The sequence below is a fragment of the Phragmites australis genome, chromosome 2 (genome assembly GCF_958298935.1).
Source record: "Phragmites australis chromosome 2, lpPhrAust1.1, whole genome shotgun sequence".
Lineage (NCBI taxonomy): Eukaryota > Viridiplantae > Streptophyta > Magnoliopsida > Poales > Poaceae > Phragmites > Phragmites australis.
The window spans coordinates 43,884,452-43,896,939 of NC_084922.1; the positions used below are offsets into that span (position 1 = coordinate 43,884,452).

Here is a 12,488-nt window from a genome sequence, read left to right on the forward strand (position 1 = left end):
AACTTGTTAGGTAGACCAGTTACAACTCTACGTCTATAAATGCATAATTGCAACACGAGAAGCTAATACTGTGAGTTATAACTTATTATTCGCACTGCGCACATCCCTCAGTTACGACCCGAAACATTGTGAGTTACAACTTGTGGGGTGTGTGTAGACATGAACTATAGTAAACATGCTTGCAGAATATACATACAGTATATATATATTCTTACAGGGGTTTACCACAAAATTCTTATTTCCTTGATATATCTAACATCTAGGACTAGGATGCATGGTTACAATTATGGGCAACGCCAATAAGTAAATGTTGCCAACTCAACATAACTAGAATAACCCATTCCATGAGTAGCCTGCGTGGCTTGTTTGCTTTAGGAGGCTATTTTGGATGTCTTTGTAGGCCAGCGATATCACCGGTGTGGGCCCAAGCGAACCAGCACACAAGAGACAGCCAGACAGGTGATCAGCAGGAGAATTGGATTAGGAATTTTAGTCATGATGGATCACAATTTTGTTTTGTTGGATACGTTTGGTAGAGGTTAATCTATCCAAGAATATAATGATGGGAATTGTATCTTTAATTCCTTAAGCAAGAAAGAACCTTCCTCTGTCTATATCTCTTCCCTGTTAGAACTATCGTTTAGTTCTCTTTAGCTGTGTGGGAATGAAAGGTCTTGCTATTTTGTCCATTTAATTGCTCAGTTTCAGCCAGCTGTCACCATTATGGGGGACTGTTTGTAGTCTACCACCATATGATTTCTGTTTACAATTGGCAAGTTGTAGACTTCATTATTAGTACTAATATCTGTCACCAAAATACGTCTATTATTTGTCCTTGTTAGGGAAGCTCTTCTTTTGGGAAGATTTGCTTGATCTCAATGTGAACTGAATTCTGAGGGCACTTGTGTCTGGGCATACGAACTCTTAGCAGCTATTTGTTTTCAATTTTCTTTTGATGGTTATATTCAAGGCACCCTAATTTGATATTTGCATTAAACATAAAAATCTGGCAGTATTTGTTACCTTGTGCTCAACAATAAAGTTGATCTCTCATCATGTCCATATAAGGCTGAAGAAGTTTCTTGCATAGCTGTGTACTTGTTATCTGAGAGCACACTAAATTGCTCTGGTTTTTAGAATCAAACTGGTTTCTACTGATGGCCTTGAACCAGTTTTGACACACACTGAGGTCTGTAGGCCCCTTGATATATCGCAGCTTTATTGCCAGCTATTATTGACAGGAAACATTATATGCCAGTCAAATTTAATGTTAAAAATCAGAATGGGATTTGGAAATAACAATGTAAGTTATGCAACATTGTTATACTCAGTTTCTGAGCACTAAAAAAATATAAGAATCGGAACTGCATTTCCAATTTCATCTAGACGAAAAAAGACCAGTATTTGTATAGGTGGTCTGTGCCAGGATTGCTAATAAGTGGTTCATCATGAGGAAATTGGTGTTGATGCTTATTTGCATAAGATTGCACTGCTTATTATGTATATATATTGCTTTTCTTGTCCTCCTAAGGGTGGTGTGGAATGTGGCTCCCAGCAGAACGAGGCTGGGTAGCAACTGAAAGAAAAACCAGTTATTCTGTGAGCTTGATGCACACTTGTGGAGTGAGCAGTCAAGTGTGGCTCAATCCTTACGTGCTGCTATGGAGACCGAGCAAATCAAGCATGGTTCAATCCCGATGCGCCGTTGTGGAGACTTAGCATCAAAGCATGAGTCATTCCTGATGTGCCTCTGTATACACTAAGGGACCAAGCATGGCTGGGTCGAGTGAAATCGGTTTCTAGCCTTCACTGCCAAATGTTTGCTCAGAAACTATATATAAGTGGCCCCAGGGATAATCAAGGTACCAAGATAACCTCGTCTTTATGCATGCACAGGGTTCTTTCATTTACTTTCTTCCTTTGATTTCTTTGGCTTGAAGTAGTAGCCTTTTTGGGTATTTGTGCATATACTGTTATATTATGTAGAGTCCCACTAAGGACTACTATTAGACGTCTCAGGATAATTGTATTTATATTGGTTTGATCACCAGAAATGCAACTACGTTTTCCCAATTTCTAATTGTATCTAGTGCAACTATGACCTGGTGTCCAGTGAAAGGGTGGTTATTTTGCTGCATGGTGGAAAGTGAACTGGAGGCCTCCTATGAAAGAAGAATGATCCAGATTTTGTTCTCTTCAGTTATCTCATCTAGATTGTGGTTAACCTGGTTTTCCTCTGTTTGGCCCCATCATCTTCTTCATGAGCCTGTCTTTCGGGGATGAATTCCAGAATCCTTTATTAGCTGCTGGACAGATCTTCTTTTGTTTGGAGATAATGCAGCTATTTGAGCTTCCGAATTTTAACTTGGCAGAACCATGCTATGGAATATAGGCGCAATAGAGCATGAGATCAAGTTAGGAGATATGTTACCTTTTCAATTAGGAGATAAGTTTGATAATTTAGAATTTGATTTGTTTAGAGATAGAATCAGCTAGGAAATAGAGTTGGATTCGGTTTAATAGTTAGTTGGATTAGGATTGGGACTATTTAGTTGGCCGGCTATATATAGTTCGTAATAGTTGTGCATTAGGATCAAGAAAACAATCAAAGTAAAGATCACGGCCCACTAGGCGGGGCGATCTAGTTATCGTAGTTAACATTCCACAATATTTGGTGTCACGAGTCATGATCCCATGCCACCTCCATGCAATCGCTGCTCCACCAGCCCTAGCACGCCCTTCACGCCACCGCCACCCTACTGCTGCACAACGCCGCTGCCGCCTTACTACTGCACCACACCGCCGCTGCCCTCCTGCTACACCACGCCGCCATCATCACTGCTCCCCACATCGCCACTGTTCCGTTTTTCCCTGCAGCAGCCGCTGCTCTACTCCACACCATTCGCAACCATCGCTCCACCACCACCACTTTGCGTTGTCGTTGCTCACATAGCCGGCTAGCACCCCTCATCATGGGTGACGAAGCCTACACCATAGAGCTTCTCGGCAAGATGATGAAGAAAGTTTTGACGAAAGTTGAAGCAATCGAGGCTTGTCAACTTAAATGGGCGAAAAATTTCAGCACCAATGCAGTGGACATGTTGCCACCACCTGCCCCAACGGTCACATCAGCACAAGTCACTTCGCCGCTACCAGTTCTGGGTGAAGCACTACCATTTGCTCTCGTGGCTACACATCCAGAGCCTGCCACAATGCTACTAATTCCTGCCGTCACATGCATGGAGGTAGAGGTAAAGCAGGAGGAAACACTACTTCCATCTATGGCGTCACTGGTCATCAAACAACCACATGCTACTTTTGCTTTGCTATCAATTGCATTGCCGGTGACAAATGTCTCACTCTCAATCCGGTTGTCCTTAGCTGCTACAACGATGCCTATGCTGAGAAACAAGGATGGTATCACCTCCATCCTTCACAATGTGGGCGTGTTCAAGAACTACAAGGAACCTTCCAAGAACATTAGATTTTCATCAGCTTGGAGCTTCCATGGGTTGCAGCCATGGTCACCACCGCATCTTGAGAACGAGCTGTTTCATGGCGAGGAAGGAAATGTTATGGAATATAGGCGCAATAGAGCATGAGATCAAGTTAGGAGATATGTTACCTTTTCAATTAGGCGATAAGTTTGGTAATTTAGGATTTGATTTGTCTAGAGATAGAATCAACTAGGAGATAGAGTTGGATTCGGTTTAATAGTTAGTTGCATTAGGATTGGGGCTCTTTAGTTGACCGGCTATATATATAGTTTGCAATAGTTGTGTATTAGGATCAAGCAAAGAAAATAACCAAAGTAAAGATCAGAGCCCGCTAGGCAGGGCGATCTAGTTATCACAGTTACCGTCCTCAATAACCAAGAATCCAAGATGAACTTGCAGAATAAGGATGTCAGTAGATCTCAAGCCCTTGCAATTTGGATATCTCACTTTGGCGGAATAGTGAAATTAACACAAAAAGATGGCCAAGGAGTGAGGATCGGGAGAACACCATCATCAAGTAGAGATGCTGTTGGGATGATGGCATGATCGCAGCCATGGCTGCTGCTGTTGGCTGTTGCCTTTGATTGGGTAAGAACACGATTGAGAGGAGCAAAGGATGTAAGTTGACTTTTCACCTAGTTGCACCCTAATCACCCTTTGCACTATATTCTGCTGTAATTTTATCTGTAGACCTTAAATGTTTATACAGCTAACTATATTATTTACATATGTTCTTTTATTTCCAAAAGCCCTTGATAAACCTGATTATCATCTTTGTGAAAAGTTGCAATGCATATGAAAACATAATTCATGAATTTGTGCTAACTTAAAATCTGACACTAGCTCTATAGTCATACCTCTCGATTGTATTTAGCTGCTCGCTGAGTCATTGTAGTGGCTTAGGTGTTTTTGTTAAGCACTCAATTTGAAGCTCATATCTAGAAAATCTTGCACGGTTGATTGTACTCTTACATTACATGTGAATGGTGTTTGATTGAATTACTCTCATCACCGTATTAGTTGATTATGATTGTTTACAACGTGTATGCATCAAGGGATTAACCAACCTAAAAATATTACTACCCTTGCTGTCACAACTGAAGGACCTCGTGGAGTTTTTAGGTTCAAATCACCAGTTGAGCAATGTACTTATTGCAGCTTTGGTTAAGCTAGTGGCAAAGTTCAGTCAAATGTCAGACAGAGGTTTCTGAACCATGCTTGCTTGGAATTGTCTGGTTTGGGTCAAATAATAGGTGATTCAGCTTGTTTAGAGGAGAGCTTGGTGGAACCGGCGATCTATAATCTTATTTATTGTTGTGTTCAGGTAATATCTGAAATATCGGTACATGGCTACATTTTAATGTTAACATTATACACACAAAGTATCTTGAGAGTGTCTCATTACTTGGAGTGCAAAGCCATAGTATCTACCTCCTAAACTGACCAATTATTAAAAATGGTCACACCAAGGTTTCCTATTGACCATGGATTAGGGACACCAGTTGACTGTGACTTCAAACAATGCTGGTGAATTCACATAGGCTTACCAGTTTATCTGCCTGAGGTGCTGGGAACATAAAGCAACTGTTCTTTATCTGTTTAATGGCAACATCTGTTCCCTTCCATCTTCCATGGAAAACTGTTCCAAATGCACCGGAGCCCATCTCACGGAGATCTTCCAGGTCCTCGTTGCTTATTATCTGCCATGTGCATGTCATTAATTGTAGGATCAAGTACTGTATATTTCCTATGTAATGAGGAAAAAGTGGGAAATCTCTCTGGATATGTGTCGATAAATCCTTTCTTTTGGACACACTCATTCAAATCTTGTACTACATATCAATTATCTGTTTTTTCTTGTTTCTTTCGATTCTTTCAGATATTTTTCTGTCAGTGCAGTTTAAGCTTCATGCGCCTATGTTACAGGCTTACAGCTTACACAAGTTGACTACAAACCTGGACGTTATTTATAAGACCTCTGCCCAACACTGTATTTTTCGGAAGAGCTTGTTCACTGTTGGTTTCATGTTCCTACCAGAAAAAGATTATTCAGAAGTTGTGCAGTGAAGTTTTTTTTTTTTTAAAAAAAATATCAGCATATGAAATGAGATGTGCAGATGTACTTCAAGCTCTGAGATCAATGGTGCGGTGTTATCTTTAGCTTCTTGTGATGGACTTCTGATCTGGGGACGATTGCTATCAGCACCAACTGACCAAGATCGTATCACTTTTGATGATTGTTCATCTGGTCTTGAACTGCTTGGTCGCTCTTGTTGTCTCTCGCTTGAAGCACGCACTAGAATATTTGGCTTAAGATCAGTTGTCTTGTCTGAAGATGTAAGAGAACAAGAAACTGCTGCTTCACCACTATTGCTGGTAGGCTTAGAGGAATGATCTTTCTTTGAAGTGTTACTGTACGTAATAGGAACTTCAGGCTGCTGCTGCTTCGTGCTGTTGGTTGCTACTGACTTCTCCATGGTATGGAGGCTTGCACTGATGTACATATCATCATGGCATTGCAAAGGAGTACCAGACTCATGACTAAGTTCGGGCATCTCCATCTTATTTTGCAATTGGAAGTTCTTGTTCTTCCTTAGCGGGTCTACTTCTGAATGATACATACCTTGATAAAGATGCAGGCATTTCATACACGCAACGACTTGTATGTGGTATTAGGCTATTGTTGTTTGAATTCGATGATGATATATTCACATTGCTGTTGCCTAGTGGTAACAGCAGCTCTTTTCTTGTTGATCCTTTTTCCTGACCTCCTGTCGCTTGGTGGTCCTTTTCGATCATGATCGTAGCAGTTCGCTGCAGTTCTGGCTGATGCCTTGAGACAGCCTGGACGCTACCTGGCTCCCTCTTAGCTTTATACATGGATTCAGATGGCACAGATGAACCAAAGTGAACACTCAGTCGTTTTTCTACCAGAGTTGCCTTTCGCTGTTTTGCCCCTTGTAATCCTTTTTGGCCATCCGTGTTCGGAAACTTGGAGTTGGAAGTGTCTTCTCCAGCTGTCCACTTGATGGTTTTAGCGGTTCTACAATGATACTTTGTGAAGGTTTACCTTTGATGTACAGTGACGCTTTCTCTGCCTTGTCTGCCAGCAGTCCTTTTTTAATACCGAACATCATCTGATTGAGCTCATTGGTTGAAGTGCTACAAAGGTTTTGCACTCTTAATGCCTCGCTTGGTCTGGTGAGTCCATTGACAAGAGCAATGAACTGTGCTTCCTTTTCTGCATCGGATGAGCGTGCTACGAGGAAGTGCACATGGTGCTCATCATCATTACCAGAGAAGAGGTACATGGTCAGCCTTTCTTTGTTTCCTTCTAGCACAATGCACTCATCGATCATATGGCTAAGATCTTCATCAGAGGTGATAGAGATGAGCATGTTCAGTTGCCCCCCAGGGAGATGGTACTTGATCGTGTGATCCCGCCTTATTAACTTTGTTGTCTTTCAGGTCAGCTCATACCATGACATGTCCCGGTTAATCTGAACCAGATGCCTCTCACCACCGACATACCGGAGCTCTCCGTCACTTGGCCTTGGTAAGAATATACCGCCAAAGTTGCAAATAAACTTTATCTTCTCTCGGTTCAACTTCATTGGAGCTTGGAGGGAACCGCTTGCATGATCCTTGGCTGCTAGTGTCACTGAACAGCGAATATGTTGGCAGCCGCTTTGGTGGTTTCTGCTCACAAATGTAAACTTGCTCCGACCAGTCCATGTGACTGGGTGTTCCTATGCTTTCGAGATGGTCGGAACTGAAGTAGTCGTTATATTTACTTTCAAGTGAAAAATCCCTCGCCAGTCTGACTGAAACCTGGGGACCTAGGACTTGCGTGAGGGGTGATTGACGGCAAACTTTTTAGAACCTTTGATCTGTAGGTCTAGTACCTTCAATCTTGCATGGTAAAAAGACCACCTTATATACACTGAACTACAACAAAATGGCAACAAGGAACCAATTGTTAAAACTAATTAAAAAGGTAACAAAGAAGAATCATAAATGGCTTTCCTTTGTTATCTTTTTTGGGTCGGAGTTGGGTGCCAAAAACTAATACGAAATGTTACAGAAGCTTAATCAAATTGTAAATCAGGAAGAGCAACAAGAAAGCAGAAGGGAGGTTACTGACATCTGTGGGTTTCAGCTGAGGAGCTGCCACCGAAGCTCAGACTTGAACGTTGCCAACTGTTTCATGTTGTTCGCCTCAATTGTGTTCAAGATACTAATGTGGACAGACGAGCTGTCAACTTGGGATGACAGTTTTGGACAAAAGAGTGGATAGAAGTTCTCGTGTTAACTGACTCAGCTGTGAAAGCATGGATTGATTAGGTCGCCAATACCTGCAATCGCGTGATGATGACGGAAAACAACAGTTTAAATAAAGGTACACCGCTGGCGCTGTTTCTTGAATTTTGCTTGTTTACTCTCAACTGCCTAGCTAATTCGCAGATCATTTCGTATGTTGTGCATCCAGTAGTTAGTTGACAAGAATTTCTTGCCATTTTTTGTCATTATATGTTAACTAACTTTCACAATTTATGGGCTTTCTGATTATAAATTATTTTTCATGCAATTACACACACACAACTATTGTACGAGCTGTGACCTCTCCAGTTAACACCTGTCATGTAGACTGTTCAAGAAGATTGTAACCTCAGTTGTCCTATGGCCTGGGGCAAGGGGCGGCCCTTCTTAATACCTTTGGTTGTCGCTGTCAGACGTACGTCTACATAATAAATCAGCATTGATTTGTATGATGCGTCGTTGCTCAAATTGGTTTGGACTCCATACTATAAGGCCGTCCATTGCCAAGTTGGATATGTTGCCTACAGCTGGAGCCCATGGCTGCGGCAATTTATTAACTTCCAGTTGCTGGCATCATATTTGCAATTGCCAAGCTGCAGCTAGCAACTCGGCACAGGTTTCGAAGCGAAGCTTCACGGAATGCTAGGTACCGTGTATTTGCGACCTCATTTGCGTGCCGACTTTTGGTTGCTTTTGGTTATAGCTCTTCGGAAGTGGCTGCATCACTTTGTTCCTTTTGGTTATGGTGGGCTAGAGGAATAAAGCACTTGGCAGAGTCTTGCATATAGATAGTTGCAACTTGCATGACGTTTCAGTACTGCACGGTGTACTTTCAACTAGCTAGAGACCAACATGGTTTCCTTTATTTATCTCAAGAAGCTAGTTACACCATCATGGATTGCAGTAACAAGCAGTGAATCAACTCATGCGCACTTCTTCTTTCTCCAAGTTACTCCCAATGGTAAAAAATACGTGATGTTTTAGACAAAGACATTGCCTTCAAAATGTAAGTTTGGCACGGTGCTGAACCCATGCAGGGGTCAATCTGAGTGTTCACGTCCATGCATAGTGTGGCTGTCTGCGCTGCTTAATTCCCTGCATGAAACTTACTTACGCGTTCGTACGTGGTGATGACGGCGGCGGGGCCGCACAACGGGAGCGCGGTTACCGGACGTGCTGTGGAGGAGAGTTTGGGGAGGATTGGAGAAGAGGAGAGAGACACAAGGAGCAGCAGTAGGGAGCGGCTCACGGGAGAAGTCTTCAGTTCTGCTCCATCCCCTTCTACATCGGTCCTCTGCTGGCTGCCCCATACGGCTCCAGTGAAAGCCACAGCCCGGCCCGGCCCAGTGAAGCCACAGCCCGGCCCGGCCCGCACGGAAGAGTATAAGGGCCTGTTTGTTTTAGCTTTGGATTCTGGAAAGCAGATTTTAGATTGTGGATTTTAAAAAGCTGGATTGTAAAAAACTGAGGGTCCAGAATCTGAGGGTTGTTTGGCATCTGGATTCTAGGATAGATTAAATGTTTGGTTTAGTTGCGTAATGTCCATAATACCCTTAGTTTTTATAAGTGTACAGTTATGTCTATTTAAGATTTTTTTTTTCACTATATATTTTGAGCATAGTATATTTTCGTTGAGCATAGTATGCATGCACGTTGAGATCTTATCGTTGGCGGAGTCCCTTTGAGCTTCTAAATTAAAACAAAAGTAATAAAAACCATCTAAAGTAGTAATTATTACAACACGGATCATCAATCTACCCTCTCATAGAAAACAAAGCATTAGCAATATTATCACGAAATGCATTCATGTCTCCATCTTCATCTCCTAATGCATTGCTTCCACCTCCTTGAGAAGAAGATTGTTGGACGACATTTGGAATATAGTTTTCATCTTGATCACACATGTCAAAGTCTTCATCTCTCAAAGCACTATCTCGAATGAAGTTGTGAAGCGCCATGCATGCAATAATTATTTTTGTTTGCTTAACCATAGGATAACTCGGCAAGTCCAATAATATTCTCTATTTCATCTTCAAAACACCAAATGATCGTTCTATCACATTACGCAGAGATGAATGTAGATGGTTAAATATTTCCTTTTTACCACTAGGACGTGGGCCCTATCGAAATTCTGATAAATGATACTTCTCCCCTTTGTATGGAGCAAGAAAACACACTCGATTGGGATAGCCCGAGTCAACAAGATAGTATTTTCCTGAAACAATATGTAATATTAGCGACAATTGTGACAATGTGGTAAATGAGATGACAACAAGCTAATGTGCAACTATACCTTGTGGAGGATATGGAAACTTATTACCATATTTGCGTAGTGCATCATTGAACACCCTCATATCATGAACTGAGCCTGGCCACCCAGCAACAACAAAGGTGAACCTCATGTCAAAATCACATACCGCCAACACATTTTGAGTGGAATATCCATGACGTCCAACATGTGCAACTAGTTCAGATGAAGGCACAACAACAGGTACATGTGTGCCATCTATTGTGCCTATGCAGTTATTGAAATGAGGCGAAAAACGCGAATCTTCAAGTCTAGAATGCACCGTTCTGAACTCTGAATCTCTTGGTTTGATAATCTCTGCTGCAAGGAGATTGATACTATCTAACACTTCCACAAACTTCCTACTAATTATTTCAGTTGACCTCTTGAAGATATTTTTAACTTGGATGAATGATTGTGGAGCCCCAATAATCCATAAAAACATACCTAAACATTCAATAGAACTCATGACTCTAGTTGACTTCAAATCATAATTTGTCACCAACAAGTCATGCAGCCTATCAAAAAGTGGCCTACTCATCCTAAACATATTGTAGCATTCTCTTGGATCATTCAAATTATCCATAACCCAAACATGACCTGAAACACCAGATTCCCTCCTTTTAGATTTGTTCAAGAAAGTATCACCATAGTACGTACCAAAAATGCATGCTAACGCTCCATATTGTGCAAGGCACTCTTGTTGACTACGAGCAATCTCAAATATTGCATCATCATCATCACTTGTAACATCATCAGAATTACCACTGGAGCTCATCTACAAATAGATATAAAGATAGGTTACAAAATGATAATAGCACTATTGTTCCATGCAAAATAACAAAACCATACTACCAACATTGTCCCATGCAAAATAACAAAACCATAGTACCAACATTGTCCCATGCAAAATAACAAAACGAGAATAGCACCATTGTTCCATGCAAAATAACAAAACCATACTACCAACATTGTCCCATGCAAAATAACAAAACCATACTACCAACATTGTCCCATGCAAAATAACAAAACAACTACTCCTTTTTCTTTTCGTCACACCATCTTTTCAGCCAATTGAGCCTTCCTTCTTTGGTGGTTAAAGTGAGAAACATATCACGGTTTTCGGCCTTGACAAAAAGCTTGGTAGCCATAAAATGTTCGTCACTTCCTTCAATTGCTCCAGACTCGACAGTCAAACGCATCACTTCCTTAATTGACTCGGACCTCATTTCACCTTGCAACACCTTGTTGGTTACAGCACTAAAAGACTGCATATTTTCCATTATGCCTTTCATTATCTTAACCATAGGGTTCTTTCTATACTTCTTTGGGCTATCATTGTTAACAGAAGCACTTCACTTCAACATATTGGCACCCTTTGCTTGCCACAACCGTTCCTTTAGCACTGTCTCATCCAAGTCCAGTAGCTTTATTAATGGTTAACCAAAAATTATACAAACCCTTCAGTGCATCCCATCGGTTTTTCAGCTGCAGTTTAGTGTGTTTTCTTCCTGTCCTAGCGAAGAATTTCTCATAAAGATTCTTATAGCCCTTGGAAGTTATACTTTCGAGCGGCCTATTCCCAGCATCTATTTCCTCCACACAAATTTCACAAAACACCCTATTATGAAAAGCGTCCCAATTGGCTTTATCCGGCACAAAGTCCTCCATCTATTTGTCATAATAGTAAGTAAGCTATAATTGAACATCAAATAAAGCTCTATGAAAATTCAATAGCCAAAATAGTTCAATTAAAAATCAAAACAACGAGTTTTTCCGGTCAACATAAAAAAGAGATTATGTCGCAACACTTTCACACATTGATATGATCTAAAGAACACAGTTATGACTATTGATTGCAGAGCGTGGTTGTCGGAGAGTGAACTCCTGTCGCAGGGATCCCGAGAGACCCCTTTTTAGAGATTCGGCTGGGGGGATGATCCTGGAAAAACTTGTTTGGGAAATAAGCGGGAACGGAAATAAATGCGATGGCTCGCGGGAGACGATCACCCTAATGCAAGAAAAAGTGGGTACGCCGGGTTTTAGACAGGTTCGGGCCGCACGGAGGCGTAACACCCTACTCCTGTATGAGCACTATATTTATCCTTGAAGGGAATTCTTCAAGGAGGTATCTGGTTCTAAGGGGAGAGCTGTTTACAAAGAGCTTGAGGCTCTTATGTTCTAGCTTAACTTGAGCTGGCTCGAGTGTCTGTCGATCTATCTTTGGCCTGGTTCGTCGGAGATTGTTGGTCGTCTGGTGGTCGAAGGCCTTTTTCTCCTTCTTTTAGTGTTCTCCATCCTTTCCTTTTATAGGCGCGCCGACCTCAACATATCCTGAATGGGAAAGAGGGGACACGAATGCCAAGGTGCCACGGAGAAAGGCG

General features: G+C 41.6%; 1 pseudogene; it reads right to left on the reverse strand.

The window, feature by feature from the left end:
- Nucleotides 1–3,089: 3,089 nt before the first annotated feature.
- On the reverse strand, nucleotides 3,090–6,515 carry LOC133909100 (uncharacterized; annotated as a pseudogene).
- Between the last annotated feature and the right edge of the window lie 5,973 nt (nucleotides 6,516–12,488).